Raw genomic sequence first — 21,188 nt, forward strand, 5'->3', positions numbered from 1 at the left:
AAAGAGTAAAGGAAATAAGTTAAATTAATAATTATTTTTTAATAATCTTGGCATGTTTTTGCTACAGGCCACAGTTCGCAAACATGCTTAATGGGAAACTTAAATAGAAAAAAAAGAATTTTATAGTATGTGACAGAAAAGTATGAAAGGAGCTTGCGTGGGGTCCCTACAATGGTGCTTTGCTGCAGTTGCTAAGTTGAAATGGCTATGAAGCGTGCAATTTCTAGGCTGTCAGCACAGATCAATATGCAAATGAGGTAAGATTACTGAATAGCTGAAAGGAGTAATCATGTCCGCATATCTCTTTCATGTAGGGTATTACACCATGGTGATGTTTACACATCATATGATGTGGCTGACATGGGGAGGGTGTCCTCTGACATCTATACTCTTTTAAGCTTAGGTGTGCATGTTTGCATGGTGTGCTGCCTGGCTCAGCATGTTCTGAAAACAAGATGTATTCAGTTATTAATTTTGATCTTTGTATAAGCTATGCTGTGAAGCACGGTGTTGTGTGCACTGTCATGTACTGAAATATGGCCATTAAATGATGTTAATTATATTGTAGGCAGGTGGAATGCATCATAGCTAGCCAATCACACAGTATGCACCTACAGCAGAGCTGTGTAAAGTATGCATGCACCCTACATTCTGATTTCCCCCAGTACTATGGACCATTGGAGTACAGACTTGGAAATTTTAACTGACATAACGCTAGGGACTGCTGCAGGTCTGCTACATCTATATGGGCTAAAGGCTGACATCAATACCACTGGTGCTGCTGACAATAGGCCTAGGCAGAGAAGGAGAAGAGTGCTTGGGCCCAGGGCAACCTTCCAGGAGCTACATGAGCTGGAGATTGTATAGTATTACAGGGTGGACAGGGCCATACTACAAGAACTCACTGAGCTCTGCTACCCTCAACTCAGACCAAGAGCCAACAAAGGGGAACCCATCCCTGTGGAAACAAAGGTATGTGTAGCCCTTAGGATACTAGCTAAAGATACTTTACAAAGACCAACTGGGGACATAATGGGGTTTCACAGGCATCTGCATCCAGGATACTCCACCAGTTTCTGGATACTATGCTAGAACATGCCAGTGAGCACATATGTTTTCCCTCACCGCTGAGGTGAAGGCCATCAATATGCAACACGTCTAACATGTAGCACACTACCTTGAAGTACTGGGTGCCATAGATTGCACTCATGCACACATCAAGGCACCCATCGGTGAAGAGGGTAGACTCTATATCAACTGCAAAGGGTACCACTACATCAACTGCCAAGTCATGTGCAATGCCCAGGGGATTGTCCTGAATGTGTGTACTGGCAGACCTGTCAGTTATCATGACTCCCATATCTGGCACTCATCACAGCTGCACCAGATGTTTGCTAGGGGGGACATCCCACATGGCTATTTATTTACTGGGGGATGCTGGCTATGCTCTGAAACTGTGGATGATGACACCCATCAGAAATGCACACACACCTATAGAAGAATACCATAACGAGGCACACACACAAACTAGGAACATCATATGGCATGGATTTGGGCTTCTGAAGTCACAGTTCCAATGCCTCCATATATCTGGAGGAGCCCTGCAATTTTCACCAGCCACATGTGTACATATGTTCACAGTATGTACTATGCTTCACAATCTGATCATGTGGAAACAGCTGCAGCAGGATCAGCAAAGGGAAGGGACACCTAGGTCACCAAAGCCACAGTCACAGGTGGACACGGAGGAGGAGCCCCCTGCTGATGTACCTGTAGGCAGACATAGGTGTGCTCAGTATGCACTGGCTTTCGCTAAGAGACAATGCATGGCACATTCACTGACAACCTAGGAATTGACACCTAACTCCTACTCACATACATATATTAAACTTGATGCTAGGCAACCCATACAACCTGTATCTATCCATATATTGGTTGTGTACTACTTGTATCAGAGTCAGCCCTGAACTAAAGTTCTATCAACTGCTGCATTTCCAAGGTAAGTCTCTAACCTACACAGTACTTGTAAGGATTAGTATGATATGGTATAGTATGTATAGTTCTTCTACATTTATGTAAGTAAATACAGTGGGCTATTTGGACAGAAGTAACATCTACATGGGACTGCAGATACCCAGTCCACTATCATGTGTCCATTAATAGTCACTGGGCCTCATGCATTGAATATTCACTACATCAGTCAAGGGAGATGTTAAACAGTGGGGTTACATTATATTTGGACTACTGTGTATCCCAGCAGAACATGGAGTGTTGTTCCCCTACCCCAAAACAGCAGTGTTCCCATATAACTGCTGTAACAGTAACTCATCAATGGTATATCAGCAGTCCAGCTATATGTATAAAAACATACATGTCAGGTCTCTCCCCGTATATCTACATAACACACACACACACACACACACACACACACACACACACACACACACACACACACACACACACAAACACACACACACACAGACACACACACACACACACATATATATATATATGTATATATATATATATATATATATATATATATATATATATATATATATATATATATATATATATATATCATACACACACAGAGCCACAGAGCTACATTTCTATATACATCCCTGTTATATGCATAAATATGTGTGTGTGTGTCTGTATTGTCTTACATACCCTGATAATGGTGAGTAAAGCTGCACTATCACATATTTATAATGTTGCTCAAAGGATCTAAAGTAAGGGCTCAACAGTACATAATGCCCTTACCTACAGACCTCTGTGCCTGCTGGATGTCAGCACTCATACAGCAACAGGTGAGCAGGTAGTGTAATGTATAACATTATCTACACACACATGGACAGGGCACATTGTTCTTGCCAATCCAAATGCAAAAAGCCACATATGGCCAAACTGATAACTGTAGCCACCTAGCTAGGATAAATAACACTTATCTGACTGCTAGGCTACTAGATGCAGATAACAGTATGAAGCAATTTCACTCTGCATGCCACAGATGCTATTCAACACAGGATTTTGCAATATTTTGGTTGTAGCAGGTGATGTGGGCCTCCAAATGCCTTACCACAACAAGTCTGTTGATGTCATAAAGCATGAGATGTCCTAATGAGATAGTAATAGCATAGTTGAGGTGTAGTGCATGTGTCATGTACTGTGATCTGTAGTGTGTACCATTAGATAGGTAAGTGTTCTACTCTATATGTAACCAGCTAGCAGTGTGTGTGTGTGTGTGTGTGTGTGTGTGTGTGTGTGTGTGTGTGTGTGTGTGTGTGTGTGTGTGCTGTGCCATGTCCTGTAAACAGTGAGTGGAAGTACTACTTTCCCCAATGTAGCCAGGTTTGTGTGTATGGCTGTTACAGCATTTTAAATCAGCTTATGGAATCATAGGATCTTTGAAGTTTAGTACCATAATGTCCCTTCAGCCGTCATAATTCTAGCCATGTTTATACCCTTATTTACATGATCAGCACATATTGTCCATGGGGGACACAGGCAGAAGCCCTGTGATGAAATGATGGTCACCCGGCCAGTCATACAGATGGCATCTGATGAGGTCCACTGAGGTCCTGTTTGCCATTCTGCAGGATTCTGTTTTAAAGGTGTGTTAAAGTCTGCTAAACAGATCTCTCCCACCAGAATGTATCACTAATGTCACATACCATGTTAATGTCCTTAGAGTAATCCGTGTACCATACCACCTACAGATATGCAGCATTTCCAATCAAGCAGGGTCACACATTGCCCCTTATGCAAGACAGAGTTCACCTCTGAGTAGTCTATACACCACAGGCTACAATGACTACTGATTTCAGATAAAGCCCATTGAACAGATACTGAAGATGTGAAGTTGCCTTGTGAGTGATCATTGTGCTGTGTGCAATCACCAGTAGTGCTTGGAGAGATACAGTACCAAATGACCTTTGCACTCAAATATTTGCATGCTGAGGGAAAAGTACTTGGAGGTTATGAGTATGTCAATTTCAGGTGACTGTGCTCTCAGTTATGACATATGATTCCCATTTTACCACTGGGGAGACATGGTGATCGCAGGTATACTAGGTGTAAACCTGTGTGGCCAGTCCTGTGTGCCCAGGTCTATCACCCCTGAGCATGTACATCCCATGTTGTGACTGATTTTCTACTTACCAAGAACATAGGTGTTACTGATGGAAATGATACTACATATATATTTGCATGGAGTTTACAGCCAGTAGTATGTCAACAGGCATTTGATCATTGATACCATGGCATAACTCACAGAGTCTATGACAGCTCACAGTTTACAGGCATCAGGCAACGTTGTCAGCCAGAGAGTCAGTATTCACTTGTATAATGGTTGAATGGATCCCAAGCAGTACAAGACCCAGGACTGACCCATGCTGAATACTGCTGCTTACAGATCAGCTATTGGAGGCGAATTTCCCTATTTTAAGTATATGTGCCATCAATAAGCCACTTAGTGACCGCTGTAATGATATTACCATGGATGTTTAAGTGGGTGCTTTTGTCAATGATGCCTGATTGGGGATAGAGTCACATGGCTTGGCTATATCCAGGGGGTTGTATGCCCTGATGTCCCCTCACTCAGGTCTTTGGTGACTGCCTCAGACATGTCCACCACATTTAACAGCCATGATCTCCCTGTCAGACATCCAAATTGTGTACAGTCAATTGTTTGTAGATCACATATATGTCTGCTGATCAGCTCCATGATGACATGCCCCACGGGCATACATATATGGCTACTCAGGCAATTAGGTCTATAGTTCCAGTGGTTGGTGGATGCACCATCTCTGTGCAAGGGGATAATAGTTGCCATTGTCTAGTCAGCTGGGATGCAGTCAGTGGTTACAGTATGATTGCAAGGAGATCCCAATGGTGTTGGTAATCCTTGGTGGATCCCATGTAGAACACAGCCTAGGATGTTAGCATGTCCAATAGATGCTGTATCCTCCACAGAGAGGACAGTTATGACCTGCTGTGTAGATACGGAAGGTATGCAACAGGTTGTATGAATATCATGTGGCATGTGTGGTGGGGACAGGAGAGTGAAGTTGACATAGAACCTGTGGGACAACAGGTTAGCTATGAGTACTGACCCATTATATGTGATATCATTATGTATGAGTTCACTGACAACCTGGGCCTGCCCTCTGAGGTTACACACATGTAACTACCCTGTGCATTGTGGTTCTTTTTTTGTAGTGGAGGCTGATTTTGTCGCATACTGTTTCTACATGACATCACACAAACACTGTGTGCTTGTTTAAGCTGAGGAGTTTGTGCCTCCATTTTAGGGGGCACCCTCACTCCAGCTGTCACACAGCAACATCCACCTCTTATTGTACAGCCTGCTAATGGCAGCTGTCCACCACGCAAGTTTGCTGTGCCATGAGTAGCTCATGTTCCTCCTGTCAGGTACAGCTGACTCTATGCAGTGGTACTGCTGCTTACATAGTGCATGGGTGTAGAGCTCTGCATACTTGCCTGTCCCATCTGAGGGGGAGGTACAGTCACGCTATGTAAACCATCCCATAGGGGGTAATATATTGCTTTGTTGAAGTATATTTCTGTATTTTCTGCAAGAGGGAGGTAGGTGTGATAGTTTTAATGAGACTGATCTGTGGTCAGATCTCACCAGGGAGGACCTTACAGTGGTAGGCTGCAGTGGTCGCCCATATTGGGAAATACATGAAGCACTACATCATCTCCCCTTGTGAGGTTGTCATGCCACTGGTCCAGGGCATTGTAATTAAGGATAAGGACTAACATTTGGGAAAGTGAGCTTCATCATGACTAGCCAACACAGTTGGTGGTTACTTAATGTCACCCCAAACCATGGTGTACTGATATATCTTGATAGACACACATACATTCAAATAAGCACAACGGGTGTCTGGATTTATGGAGCTGCTCATGTAGCTGGCAATGGCTTGATTAGGTGCTCTTCCAGCAGTGAATAGCACCTGCAGTGTCTCCGGGAAAGCATAGTGTTTCACTAAATCTGGATGTGTATCTAACCTTAATAAATATGTATACACCACCTGAATTACCCTGCATACTGTCAGTCTGAAGTCTGAACATGTGGAAGGATGTGTAGTATGGTATAGTTGTGGTGCTGTACAAAGTTGTGAACCAGGTGTCTTTGACTGCACAAATGTCTACATATTCCAAGGTGGAGACACCTTCCACAGAGTGGGGTTTAGTGTTACCATTTCCAGCATGTAGCAGCATAACCGTGATATTGTATGAAGATGGCATTCGCATTGGAAAGTTTATCCCTCCAGATAGTGCCTATATGATGTACTGTGGGGGTGTTAGCAGCCTTGGCCAGTACTCAAAATCCCAGGGATGAAAGATGAAGACCATCTCTGGCAAAGCATTGATGTCTGTTAACCAAGTCAGCCTAAGCAGCCATGTAGAGGATCCCCTTACAATGACACCACACACTAAGGCAATTATTAAAGTCCCTCATTTTCTGTGTGTATTGAGCCATCATCCTAGGAGAGGGTCAAATGCAGCTGAAAGCTATGGGCATACCCACGAGAGACACAGAGTGTGTAAGCTCAGTTATGTGTCTGCATACAGTCCCGTGACATATGTCCCTAGTCATGCGGGTCCACTTTTAATTTTGAAATACCAAAATCTCGACTTTCAAAATACCGATCCCAGAAAGTCGAGATTTTGGAATCTCGAAATTAAAAAGTGAAGAAATAATAATAAAAAAAAAAAAAAAAAAAAAAACAACTAAAATAATGTTTTTGCAGGGGGGTAATCCCCCCTGCACCGCCCACACCCCCCTACTTTAATATGCCAACTCTGAGATTGTGCTACAGTGAAGAGAACGGTAATGTTCCACTTACCATTCTCTTCACTGTAGCGCGATCTCGGAGTTGGTATATTAAAGATGTGGGGTGTGGGATGAAGGGGGGCTTGCTCCCCTGCAAAAACATTATTTTAGTTGTTTTTTTTTTTTGTTTGTTTGTTTTTTTGGTTCAGTTTTCACTTTCGAGATGCCAAAATCTCAATGTTTTGAGTTTGGTATCTCAAAACTTGAGATTTTGGTATTTCAAAATTAAAATGTGGACCCAGGCATGCACACCTGCAGGAAATATGATGTCATCAGTATGTCACCTGATATTTCTTGAGTTGTGGCAATGTGTGATATGACGTATCGTGTCAACCCACAGCCAGCCAACTGTGATGTTTCCCATATGTAGCCTGGTGACACGGACATCAGTGTGTCTCAAGATGTACTTACCTATGAATAATAGGTCTACTTTCAGTTGTACCTCAGTGTGTGAGTGGTGAGACAGTGGTGCATGCATGAATATGTGTACTGTGCTCTCCAGAGGTAGGATTTTCTAAGGTGTCTGTTGTTTGGGAATGTGTCTGGTAAGGAGCTGCACACATGCAGATGTGTATGATGTGGGTGTGGGTGGTGCATGAGGTGACCTGTGCATGTTGGCAAAATGCTCATTGCCATATGTACTGACTGCTGTGTGAGACATCATGGAATCAAGGTTTGAAGTACAGTCACATCTGTCACATGTTGTGTTTGTGTGGCATAGGAGTAGAGGTGGGGGTACACTTTCCACATGTCATCAGCAGTCATTGATAGTGCCATTAGCAATACAGTCATGCTTGTGTGTACGCCACAGCATGCCATCATTAGGCAGTGCATTACAGATGGTGAAATGTAACATGTTACCTTTATGTAGGTCCCCTAAGGTAACACAGCACCTAACAGTATTCCATACACTGCTTTGCTAGTCATATGGACCTTGGATTGACCATAATCTTGTCATTAGACATGGTCCCAACACCATTTCTACAAATGTGACACTGTGAAAGTCCTTCAAAGTTAGGGTCATGCTGCCAAACCCTTGGGGTTGACAGCCTGAAACACAGTGTTTGTAGGCATGCCTTTCAGTGAAGATGTGGATGCTTGTGCATGCACAGAGGACTTGTTCAACTTTGTTGACATTAAGTGGGCCTTGCAAGTGTACAATGCCTGTCAAGCAACCACACAGCAAAGTGGTTGTTGTGTGACATGATGTGGGAACACAGACATGTGTTCTGGGTACATAACTGTACAATATGACATACCTAGGACATATGGCAGGTGGACACACTTTGGCCAAAGGTGGCCAGTCCTCTGCAGTAGGCCTCACAGCCATATCATGCAGATATCCACCATTAATCTGTTGAAGGGCAGGATGCATGAAGTGCTGTGAAATTGTCACCTAAGATGGATCACCACCACTGTGCTGCTTGTCTCAGCAAGTCTGGACATCTGTGTCATGGACATTGCACATTATATTGTGACACTGCAGCTTTGCTCCTAATCACCGTCTGGTCAGTTCCCTAGTGATGTGCCACCAACCCTGGAACAGAAGGCATAATACATGCAAAAGCCAACTAATTGCTCAGGTCGCTAATCAAGGCATTGACCTGGAGAAGGGTATGTGAAGCCTACAGAGCCTTTCCTGATGTGGGGCAACAATGTGGATGAACAAACAGGCTGTGTCCTGCTACTCATCATGAGCTTCATAGTAACATTTTGAGTGTGATGACAGAAAAAGTATCAGAACATGGTATCCTATAACAGAGTGGTTGTGGTGAGACCAGCAGTAGTAGTAACCAGGCACCAGCAATTCAGGGGACTCCCCTGCTTTTCACAATCTTCACAAGGTAATTGTGTCCTTGTGGTACATACCTCTTGCGTAGTGTCCAACTGCAGAATACATGTGTAAAACCTCCCACCTTACCTTCACAGGGTATACATATTACTCTTCCCTCCAGTGTTTATTTGTGCTCTGTACAGACACTTTGGATGACTCTTGGAACATGATGAACGTAACTGCAATACTTAGTTGCACAGAGGACAACTAGCATGCAGGGCCAAGCAGTGTCCCCAGATCTGTCAGTTGTCTGATATGTAAAGACATGAAAGGAGTTAGCATGGATACGATCAGTAACAATTTGGTACACCTGCTGACACTTGACCAAACACAGTTTGTTTTTCTCATGGGCAGATCATGCCTACTTACCCTAACTGGTGGACCTCATTGCCTTTTATAGTATGCAATGGATGATTGGAATATGACTCCCTCCACCTACCGTGGCCTGACAAAGTGTTTGACAATACTAGGCTAGCAAGCCTTGCTGGAAACTGTGTATGTTTTTTACAGAGCGGTATGTCAGCTGGTGGATAGCCAAGTGTCTGATAGTCATAATCTGGGAAGATAGCATTGGGTAGCCCTACACTACAATGCGCCAATCACCAGTGGACTCGAATCAGACATCATTAATAGAGTATCCCTTGCAGCCATTCCCTTCTCTGCAGTCACAGCTACTGTCAGTGACATCTGACTGACTACATTAGCAGGTGTTTGTATATTAGAAGCTGTCACTGAATCCCACACAGAACCAACAGTTATCCAGGATGGCCTGAGACACCTGAGACACACTTCTAGTTGTTGGAGGAACTGACAAATAGTAAATGCCAAGGGCTGCACAATACTATCAATTTGGAAGTCACCCATCCCTAGAAAATATAGTAGTGTCTGCAGGCAGCAGACAGTTGAACCAATGCCCATGGACTTATACACATAGAGAGTAATGTAGCATTTGACTTTCACTGGTTGGTAAGATGTGAGGATCCATTCAATTTTGTACATCCTATACAGAGAGTTATGACATGTAAATCCCAGACTGTCGTTATTATACTGTATTTGGTACTCATCACACCTATCATTGAGTGCAATGACACCTTTGCTATGTCACTACACAGGCATATCTTACAACTGTAGCAGTCACAAAGGGTCCATGATAAACCAATACACATTGAAGATAACATGTCCTATACAGTCCATGTCAAGACTGTGCATGTGTAGTCTGTCTCTTACATGCTTTGGAGGGGATATGTATGGCTGCCATACAGGGAAGTGTCAGCTCCCACTGTGTACTTCCTGCTTATCCAAGACAGAACTAACACTCGTGTTACCTGTGCTACACACCTACATAGTTACTGTGGTATAAATAGTACATGCCTGAGAAACAGGTATGTATAACAGACACTAAACCCTATATGTAACAAGCTCCCATGCATATGAAGCACATGTCTGCTGTAACACACATCATGTGTGCCATGACAGATACTGCTGTATGATCAGACACCCAAGACAGGAGTTCATTGTAGTGTGTCCACTAGGGGCAACCCCCTGATAATATATCAAAACAACAGTTCCAAACAAATAGCAGTGTGGTATTACAACCACTATACAGGGACCTTCCCACAAGACCAGTGTGCCACATTCACAAAAAACATTCCATCCTTGATGTACTGTACGTCCTCTGTAGGTGTAACAAATATGGAGATCAAGGACATGTCATCATTACAGTTCTAAGAAAGGATTAATGCTGTAATCCCCATTCCCCCTATGTATATTCGCACATATGCATCATTTTGTAAACAAAAAGGTTACATACCTGATAGAGTGCAACCCTCCTCTGTTGTTATGTGCAAATATAAAGTGTTTGGCAATGTGTTTACTGCATGAAGAAAGTCTCATACAGACGGGTTTCCCTAGCCAGCTGTTTGCCTTTGTAAAAGGTTCTCATTACCAGGTGATTTGCTCTTAACCAATTGGTGGTTCTGAAATGCTAATTGCAGCCAATACAGCTGATTTGCATTATAATCAGCTGATGACATGTAACCACTGAACAAGATATAAGGTCTTCATGTAGATTAGAAGCCCTTTCTGATAAGTTGTGCTGGACATTCCTGGGGTCAAGATACTACATCATCACAGAGGGTGCCTGTATCAGCTACTTTTACATACAGATGTGTGTGTGCTATAGGCTGCAGCTGATGCTGCATTCAATAGGCACAGGCAGACAGTGTGAACACTTTGGAGGACAACAATCTGTAAGAGTAACTGTGGAAGTTGAGACAGCCTTGTTGTAGAGGCAGGGCCAGAGTGAGGGTACCCATTCGACTGCCAAGGCATGCATTTAAGGTAAGTATGTTAGGCAATGGTATCACTAACAGAGTACTAGACAACATGTTTGTTGTGTCCTTGAGTAACATAGGGAGTACTTATACCATTATGTCAACCATTTGTGCAACTGTCAGGCCATGTGTTACATTATGGTAGTCATTTGGAACATGTGTGCTGGCAGCCCTTGTTACTAGCAGGATCTTCATATGTGTATCTTAGTTGTGCAGGTGTGCTAATCTGTAATATCATTATGGAATTTTTTTTTGCTGCACTCTGATATTAGTGGGCCTCATTTCTATTACCTAAGTTAAAATCCTCTGTGAATGCATATTAATGCATGACCTGACACTTTATGCACTTATAGTATTGCTATAGGGATATGTCAAGTGTGTTCCTATCTGAAGGGCTGTGACTTCAATCACTGAAAAGCAGACATTTAATTTGAAATGCATTATGTGGATAAAGAGTGCATGACACAGTCATTCACTGATGGATTCACAATAATGTAATTTAAATGCTACACACCACTGGATTTGAACCCTGGGAAAATTACTGTTTGCAAAGCATTTAACAGACTGAGCTACTGAGTCAGTGTTACAGCATGTGTATTTGTGAAGGTATAAGTGCACACATACAGTCTGTGACATGCCACCATTATATCCATTATAATGTGCCTGGCTTTACAGGGATATATTTCTCCACCAGATTTCCAGATGAACATATATTTTTCCACTAATGCTGCAGCAGGTGTACTTGTACACGTTGCTGTTAAATGTGCACATGTACCTGGTATTAGAGACCTCAGTTACACCTATCAGTGTTTGTCTGGCTTTCTAGTGGTACCAGACGGGAAATTAATCTCCCAGTTTTACCATTACTTATTCAGCAAGGTTGCATGATGCGGCATGATGTGCAGCTGTGCTTATACACACTTAATTATGGTAATTTGCAATTACTATGTTTTGTGTAAACCACCTGTTTTACTTAACAGCTGTGTGGTGTGGCAGGTTAATGCAGTGGTCTGCAGGTGCAATGGTCTCGGGGGACAGGAGTCAGGTGTTTATTTTGTATTTGTTTATTATCATTTAAAACACATATATCAATGTAGCTCCATTTAGCTGAGCTTAGCTACTCTGCACAATGCACCACATTGTGCAGTGCTGCCCAAAAAATCTTTAAAGAAAAGAAAAGAAAAAGGGGAGAAAGGACAGTGATGAAATAGGGTGAATGCAGGGGGAAAACATAGTGAAAGGCAGGTAAGTATGTGCAGGAAGGGTGTAGGGAAGAACCATAGCTATCCATTTTGTGTACAGTAACAACTGTGCACTTTGACAGAATTTGTAGATGAATTTTTACTGTCACCCCCAAAGAAAGGAGCGAGGACAACATAACTGCATTGTCAAGCCAATTGGACCAAATTACTTGTGTCCAATGAACACTTGGGCAAAATGGAGAGCTGTGTATGGGACAATATTTTTTGGGGACAGGTGCCCATTTTCTTTTTAAGGTGAGAGTGAAATGTTGGGGGAAGGGACATATGTACTTGTGGGGGGGAGGGGTAAGTTGGAAAGTTGAGGAAGCTTTTGCAGACAGACAAGACAGCAGATAGGGTGGTGTGTGACACAAGAGGAGGGATGAACACCTTGGATAGGGAGGGTGTTGTGGAATCCCAGTCTCAAGTACCTCCACAAGGTAGCAGTGTGACTCAAGTCCTCACCAGTGGAAATGTCAGCTCTGCTCATTCACTGCCTCTGGTGTGGAAGTGGTGGAGGCTGGGCTCCAGGGTGAGCCTGCCCCACCAGGGTGGCCATCATGCTCTCCATCTGGCACAGGCAGCATCCAAAACCATGGAACACAATAATGTGCATCAAATTTGGCAGTTTATTGCAGGTGACAACACCCCCTCCACCACCGCTCCCAGAGGAGGGGATGAGCCCCATCCTGAGGGGTAGAACTACCTGACACCACAGGTAGTGCAGGGGCAGCAGAGGAGGCACCACCAGGCTGGGTCCCAGATGTGCTGGGCCCAGGTGCCACGGCTGGAGGAGCCAATGTAAGTGGATCACCTGGAACCCGCCTACCTTGTCATGCTGTATTAAATTAGATATAAAGATAAGTTAAGGATAGTAATATCCAAAGCAATGATGGTATTAACATAATACAACATAATACTGATTAATCCAAATACATATTAAGATATACTATGTGGAACACAACATTAAATAACATAACAGTAAGTATGTTAACAGCAAACCAGAATGAAATAACAATAACACCAACAAAACAGTTAGTTTAACAGTATATATTAATATTAAATCAAAATAATAGATAACATTAATAAATTAAAGAAGATAAGGGGTGGAGAGAGAGAGAGAAACACACCATTGGTGAAGTTGCAGATGATATTAATACACAGACTGCTAATACATACTTCTACAGGTGTGCGGTGTCATTTGTGACTACAGTGACTCAAATTCTTTTATAGATGATGTAGCATGTACATACATCTCAAACTGTTAGCATGGGACAGTGTGGGCCAAGCATTAACAAATGCAGGTACACAACTACACATTTTACATCATGTGCACATACATAACTACCAAGGTGCTCTGTAAATGGATTTGCAAATACAATGCACTCCAGGTAATCATTTATCTGCTAATCACAGACCAGAAATATGGGGCACTTGTCATTACATGACAAAAAATTGTGACAATTGAGAGGAATTTTGTGTACATTAAGTAGACTCGACAGCCATCATGTCTTAGTTGGCAGGCATGGGAGTAGATCCCAAAAGCTGTGACTGCAGGGGACATGTGCACATTATGTAACAATTGACTGCAGTGACATTAGAACAGACACACAATGAATACAGCCCTACTGCAATTATTTTGACATATTCTTATGAAACCAGAATCCTGCTTTACACTTTATTGTTACTGCTGCTTAGATTCTGTGAAGTACACACATGCTATCTGCCCAGAATGTGGCAGACCTTACCCATATACCTTGTTCCTGGAGTGAGAGGAATAGACAGCATTATTTAAGTGGGCTGCAGACAGCCCTGAACTGTAAAGTTGGTTGTGCAATACATTTTGCAGGCAATTACTTTTGCATCATTTATTTATTTCAGTTTTACAGTTGACTGCAGCAACATTAGAACAGGCATGCAATGAATATAGCCCTACTGCATGTATTACATGACATTAGTTATCAAATCACAATCCTGCTTTACATTTTATTGCTTGTTGTTATTGGTATTTTTTATTGATTATTATACTACAGTTATCAGAAAATATCTATACTTACCACACTCACAGCACATCCTGGCCAGACGCCCAGCATGAGGCTGGACATTGTGAGCCCATTCAGCTGCAGCTGTCGGAAGAGAAGCACATATTTATGCATACCAGTTTTGCACTGATTCGGCTTGTATTTTTAAGTAGTGAGAAATATTCTTACATATCTGTGGGGCATACCCAGCTTTAGCCTCTTGGACCCAGCTATCCAAGGTTCTCCTCTTCCTTTGCTTCAGGTCATCATAGTGGTGACAACACTGCTCACCAGTGCATAGGATACCAGTAGAACAGGTAAGATCACTAGTCAATTGATCCCATACTTCAGCTTTACATTCTGAGCCCTAGTAATCAAACTGCAACAACCAGGGTTCATAGTTTTGGACCAGGAGTCCAACCAACACTCTGAACTTCTGCACACCCCACCTCTGCCCCCAAAAGCATGCTCCCTCACCAACACCACCAGGCATATTGACAGGTTAATAAGACTCCAATGAATGCTGAAGAATTCCCACCTAGTGCCCTTAATATAGGCTGTTTTCCATCCCTTACATATCATACTGCAACATTCAAAAAAGCACCACATTGATTAGCATTGGGTAAACTCTCTTAGCATCACCGAAACTTGCACAACAGTGTTTTATTGAAGCTTAACAATGCACAAACTGGAATAGCCATTAACCATGTTTAAGCAGTGCTTAGCACCGTGCATTTTTTCAAATGTAACAAATTTGTTTTTACATTAAACTGCCCTTTCAGTCACCTCACACATTTCCACAGCAATAAATGTAAAAAGGCATAACTGCTAGGGACTTGAACCCAGGACCTACAACACTGTAGGCAGTGGCTCTACCTATTTAACCAATTGGATACCAATAAAACCAATATACCTTTACATATATTACTAAGCTACCTGTTAGTGTTCCTAAGTACCATGTGCACCGCATAAACAGCCATTCAAAAAATAAAAAAAAAAACACATAGACAAAACACATAATTAATTACCTCTGGCTTCTATTTATAGATGTCTGGCAGATGTCACCTGTGAATATTTAATGCAGTTTGGCATTGGTGTGCTCCATGCCATGCTGCACAAATGAGGATTCAAAGAAAGCAAAATAAATAATTAATTTCATTCAGTTTCTATTTTTAGATGTCTAACAGGTGTCAGCTGTGTATGTGTTAGCACATTTTGGTATTTTGCTGTGCTACACACTGCCTTGTGCAAACAGGTATTAATAAAAAAGAAAAGAAAAGAAAAGAAAAAAAGACAAAAATTACAATTCTTAATCAGTTTCTAAATATTTATACACTCCCTCTTGCTCAAATTATTTTATATCACATTCCTGTCCTAAACTGATGTTTTCTTGGTGCCGCAGCTTTCCTGCTTTAAAGGTTGTTAATGCACATTCATCAAGATCAAATGACATTCTTATACCATCTTATATCATCTTTAAAAGTTTTGGCCGGTTGTGCTTTCAGTTCCTCATCTGAAGAACTATACAGTTTTAAATCATCCACAAAAAGAAGATGAGAAGTCTTTAAACATTGATGGCTTCTGGGAGCCAAACTGCTGCCTTGACCTAATATGTTTAGTAGGCAGCTTAACAGATTAAGGGCAAGCCAAAAAAGTAGCGGTGACAGAATTACCTTGGAATATTCCCATTTTGACTTTTTATCCCTGGAATAGTAATTTGTTCTTTATCATGCGTTAACTGCAAAGTGGTTTGCCACTGTTTCATAGTCACTGTAATGTAATCGATCAGTCTAGGGTGTATCTTGCACATGTTTAAGTATTCTTTTATCCATGAATATGGGTTACTGTCAAATGCTTTTTTTGTAGTCAATCTGTGCCATACTTAGATTCTTACCCTTTCGCAGTTCTCCATTATGACTTTTTTAACAACAAAATATCCTTTGCTCCATATTCAATTGTTACCCTTTTGTTCTATTGCCATGATTCAGTTTTCTTCTAAAAGACTATGGTGGATAGATAGACTATAAACAATGTCAGCATCAATTCCAGTTTATATACTTCATTGGAAAGTAAATTATTGGTGTATAGTTTTTAGGGTAGCTTGCAGGTTAGGTCTTAAGTAGAAGCAATGTTTTTCTTGTTAACCAGAATGGTGTCTGTTCGGGGTGCACATATAAATAGTTCTTACTCATGGCTAAGTCTTTATATAAAGATGTTAATGCTTTTAGCCAGAAGTTAAGTATTGTATCTGGGCCTGCAGTTTTCTATTTAGGAGCTCTTCTTAACTTTGCTTCAGTCTCTCTGGTCGCTACTTCATCCCATTTCATATGTTGTACAGTTGAACTTCCTATTCTTTCTTTTATGTCTTCTATACATTTAGCGTCTTTATTAAGTTCCACAGGATCTTCATAGATATTTCTCCAAAATGTTTCTATTTCTCTGTTTTTAGTGGTGTTTCAATTCCTTTTGCTTTGTTTCCCAATTCTCTATAAAAATTTTTTGAGTCATCAATAAATTGCTCATTTTGTACTTTTCCTTTATATTTATCTCTATATCCTCTAAGTTATTTTGCCTGTGCTGATATTTTTAGTTTATTTGCGATAGTGCACAATAGATCTTGATCTGTTCTGATACTGCACATTGATTTTATCACATCTGTTTTTCTGAGTATTTTTGTTGATCTTTTCCCTCTTCTGTATTCTTCTAACAGTGACACTTCTTATCTTAATTGCTTTATAGTTTTCTCTATTTGATTTTTCCTCTTCCTTTCCCTTACTACCCTGTGTTTTTGTGGTAAGACTTTATCTGTTATTAATTTAGCTGCACAGTAATATTTCCTATTTACTTCTGTTATATTACGTGACTCTCTATGAACAGTCCTAATTACTGTGTTCATTTGTTTTATTAAACTTCTAACTTGTGGGGTTTTAATGACTTTCTGTAGTCTACTTCCTTTATTGTTCTTAATATGTCTCTTCATCTCTATTAAATCAATCAACTCTTCTCTTAGATCATTTTCTTCTTAATTGACTGCACATTCTTCATTCTCTGTTTCTTGCAGGCATTCCATAGAAAGTTCCACAGCAGCTTCCTGTGCCATTTTCTCTTCAGTTTCATCCTGTGTCATCCAATGCTCTTTCATATGGGAACTCACTGGCCTATCACTCCACAACTTTGACTGTGTCAGAGTTGCCACATTTTCCTGTTCCTTCCCTTGCTATGTAACTCCAACTGAACATTTATGCTGGTTTGTTATGGAAGGCTCCAAAGTATCTTCATGTAGCAACTGATAAAATGTTTTCCACTCCACTGATTTCTCATTAATTTGGTGATCCATTGATCTATCCTGATGTGATGTTATCAGAGTTAGATTTTCAACATTAAATTCTTCACTTTGCAGGTAATTTATAACCTCATTTTCTATTTATTTAACTTCTCCATTACTAATCCTCTTTTCTATTTTTCCTCCTTGTTTTCTTATTTCTTGTATTGTAACATTTTCCATATCCAGATGCCTTTGTCTATATTTCTCTTCAGATATCTTTGGGGTTGTTGTTTTTGTATTAATTGGTTTTGCTTTCTCTTTTGCATAAATATTACACCGTATTAAATCTCTTTTTCTTACCCATGTCCATATTTCTTCTTCAAATGTCTCCTGCTTCTCCTGTTTCTCCTTACTTGGAGGATTCGTTGTTCCATCATGCTGTGATATAACCTGTTAGATTTTTTACAATAAATCCTTTACTTTGCAGGTATTCCATAACTTCAAATTCTATTTTTGAACTTCTACTTTACTCATCATCTGTTCTATGGCCCCTCTTTGTGATCTTACTATTTGTGTTGTGAAATTTTCCATATCTGGATGCCTTTGCCTGTATTTCTCTTCGAATAGCTTTGGGGCTGCTTTTTTGTAATAATTAATTTGGCTTTCTTCTTTGCATAACTATTGTACCATATCAGATCTCTCTTTCTTTCTCATATCCATATTTCTTTTTTATACCTCTCAAACATCTGTAGATTTTCTTTATGTTTTCACACTTTCTCAGCTGGTTCTTTTTCTAAATGACTCAAGGTTTCTTGGTCTAAATAATTTTTTTCATAATTCTGTTGTATTAATGACCACGTTCTTTATTTGAAGCTTCTGGCAGTTTTTTTTTTTTTGTGGAAGTACTTTCTTTCCTTTAATTTCTCTTAATCCTTTTTGTATATCTTCTGTCTGGAAATTCTGGGCTTCTTGCACAATATTAACAATACATAATTTCTTTCTTACCCTTAATAGTCCACTCTATTGTCTTTATGGCTCTTTTTTGGCCTATCAGTTTTTGTGATTTTTGTGGACTACTACTTCCTTCTACAATGGGGGGCCATCCTCCCCCTGGGTCTGGCCTAGCCACATTGTAGGAATGTTTCCATGTCTCGAAGATTCTACACTGTCATTTTTTCCAGTCCTAGCACAGTACACCCAGCTATCTTTTTTGTCCATGATATATTCTATATAAAATACAGTATATATATATATATATATATATATATATATATATATATATATATATATATATACACACACACACACACACACACACACACACATATATATATATATATATATATATATATATATATATATATATATATATATATATCAGTGTCATCTTGGAAAGATTTTGTGAAAAGCAGGATCCACCTCGTGAAGGTACTCACCAACACTTGAGGATGACTTCAGTTCCTGCAATACTACTCTTTTTTGCTTGCTGACTTATCTCTCCATTCAGACCCCTATTTTTACTATAGGGTAAGGCCAATGTAACACTAAATGAAATGGATTCATTCAAGCACCAGAAGGGAAATTGGCTAAGATGGCACACAAGAGCACCTAGCCTGGTACTTACCTATGAACATATAAGGCACCTGGTGCAAGCCTATGAAAGGTCAATGCCCACTGCATATGTGCAGAGACAGGAAGAAAAACACTCTCTAAAATAACCTGCTGTCCCAGCTCCCACTGGCCTGTCTTAGAATGAGGCACCCAGATTGCTACTTGATCATGAGACACAGTTACATCTCTACAACACAAAATCAGCAGTAGCTCACAAACCTTAAATGCACACATATAAACCCAAGAAAACAATGTAGCCCACATGGTATAGGTGTCATAGTCAATGAATAAAGACTGCATCCTTTCACAATGACATATAACAAATTCCCATTGTATTAAGACTCTGCTAATAATCTGGATATCGGGTTATTGCTAGTGCTGGATGGGAAACAGACTCCTGTTTATCCTGTATAGTCAGGGAACCTAAACACCTGGCTAGATGGCTGAGAGCTGAAAAATGAATTATAAAAGTTCTGAATGCTTCATTTACCATACAGTTTGATACTACACCAGAACAGACAAGTTTCTTTCTTGATTTGCTAAACTCATAAATCACCACAAAAGAATCACATAGTGTTTTTCAAGTAGCAAAATTTCACCAATGATAGATAAAGTAACATAAAATGATGCAGCAACACCTTTGGGATATAAAAATCACTATTTTAATAGTAAAGTACTTTTGTCCCTAGAAACACTAGTGGGACTTCATCAGAATAAAAGCAGGGAAGATATCCATTCATCTTGCCATGATGAAATCCCATTGCAATCTGCAAGAGGGAGGAGACATGAGTGAACATCTTCCTTTGTTCACTTTGAAACTTTCACCTTATGATGTTTTTGCCACCCATCTTTAACATATTGCCAAGAAGCTCATGAAAGACATGCTAGGTACCATCGATCTGCAATCAAAATTGAGGTGAGCCAAGAATTCTATTGCTTTACTGACCCATAGTTTCTTGGTAAAAATACACTGATGACTTCCCTCAAACCATCTAATCTATTTGACAACAATTTGAAATTTATAAATCCAGAAAGACCAACAACATCACTGGGATATATATCTTGTTAGCAGCAAGATCCACACAGAATCAAAGAACATCTCCATGCCCTGCTTCACCTCCCCCTCCCCCCATATGCATTTTTGATATCCACTAAGTCAGCAAGGTAGTGTACCGCTGCTGGCCATGGAACCTGCTGCTGCCAATGCAAGCTCTTACTAAATTTCCAAAGGTGGCACTCACCCTCACAGAGCCCATGGACATGGCCATATCAAAATAAACTGATTCTCAAATGGCTTGCCTAACAGTGACCAACTTTCTCAAATTGGTAATATCTAGACGACTGCCTCAGTATATAGGTTTGCCAGCTAGGGTTTCCTGATATTGACGGCATCATCCAAATTGGTGTACTGAACTCATGTGACCTGCTTATTAATATTGTCCTTGACTGACAGTCAAATAGAAAAATAAAAGGTGGCTCAGCCTGAACTTACTTTCTTCTGTTATTGAACTAAACTCAAGTCAAAAAGAATCAGATAAGGGAACTTTAAGTAGGCCAGTAATGCTCTCTGCAGATACCTCCTTACTGAGCAATTTCCAATCCACCTCCAAATTCCCCATATCCAATTGTAAGTTTGCAGATAGTGCCACTGGATCATCCTTGGATTTTAATGGAAATCTCAGCTCAAGGTCTGTCACGACATAGGAGCTGAGTGAGCATCATGATAAAACTCCAACATGATGGCCATCATATCAAATTTAAAGGGGAAATGCAATGTATTATTTGAGACGAGTGCCTCAAAAAGCATTAGCTCATCAAAACCTGAATGGAATTCCTGCTTGTGGTAGATTGATTAGCAGAAAATAACCCTAATTTCCATCCTACACAAGCAGCGACCTGGCATCCTGGAACCCTAGCTTGTTTCAACTTTGCTGCCAGATGTCTCTTCCATACTGAGAACAAACATGTGCAAATGGCATGCCAGACACATGCACTAGCCCAAACTGAAGGTCCAA

This window comes from Protopterus annectens, chromosome 5.part0, assembly GCF_019279795.1.
Source record: "Protopterus annectens isolate FY-2018-M chromosome 5.part0, PAN1.0, whole genome shotgun sequence".
Classification (NCBI taxonomy): Eukaryota; Metazoa; Chordata; order Ceratodontiformes; family Protopteridae; genus Protopterus; species Protopterus annectens.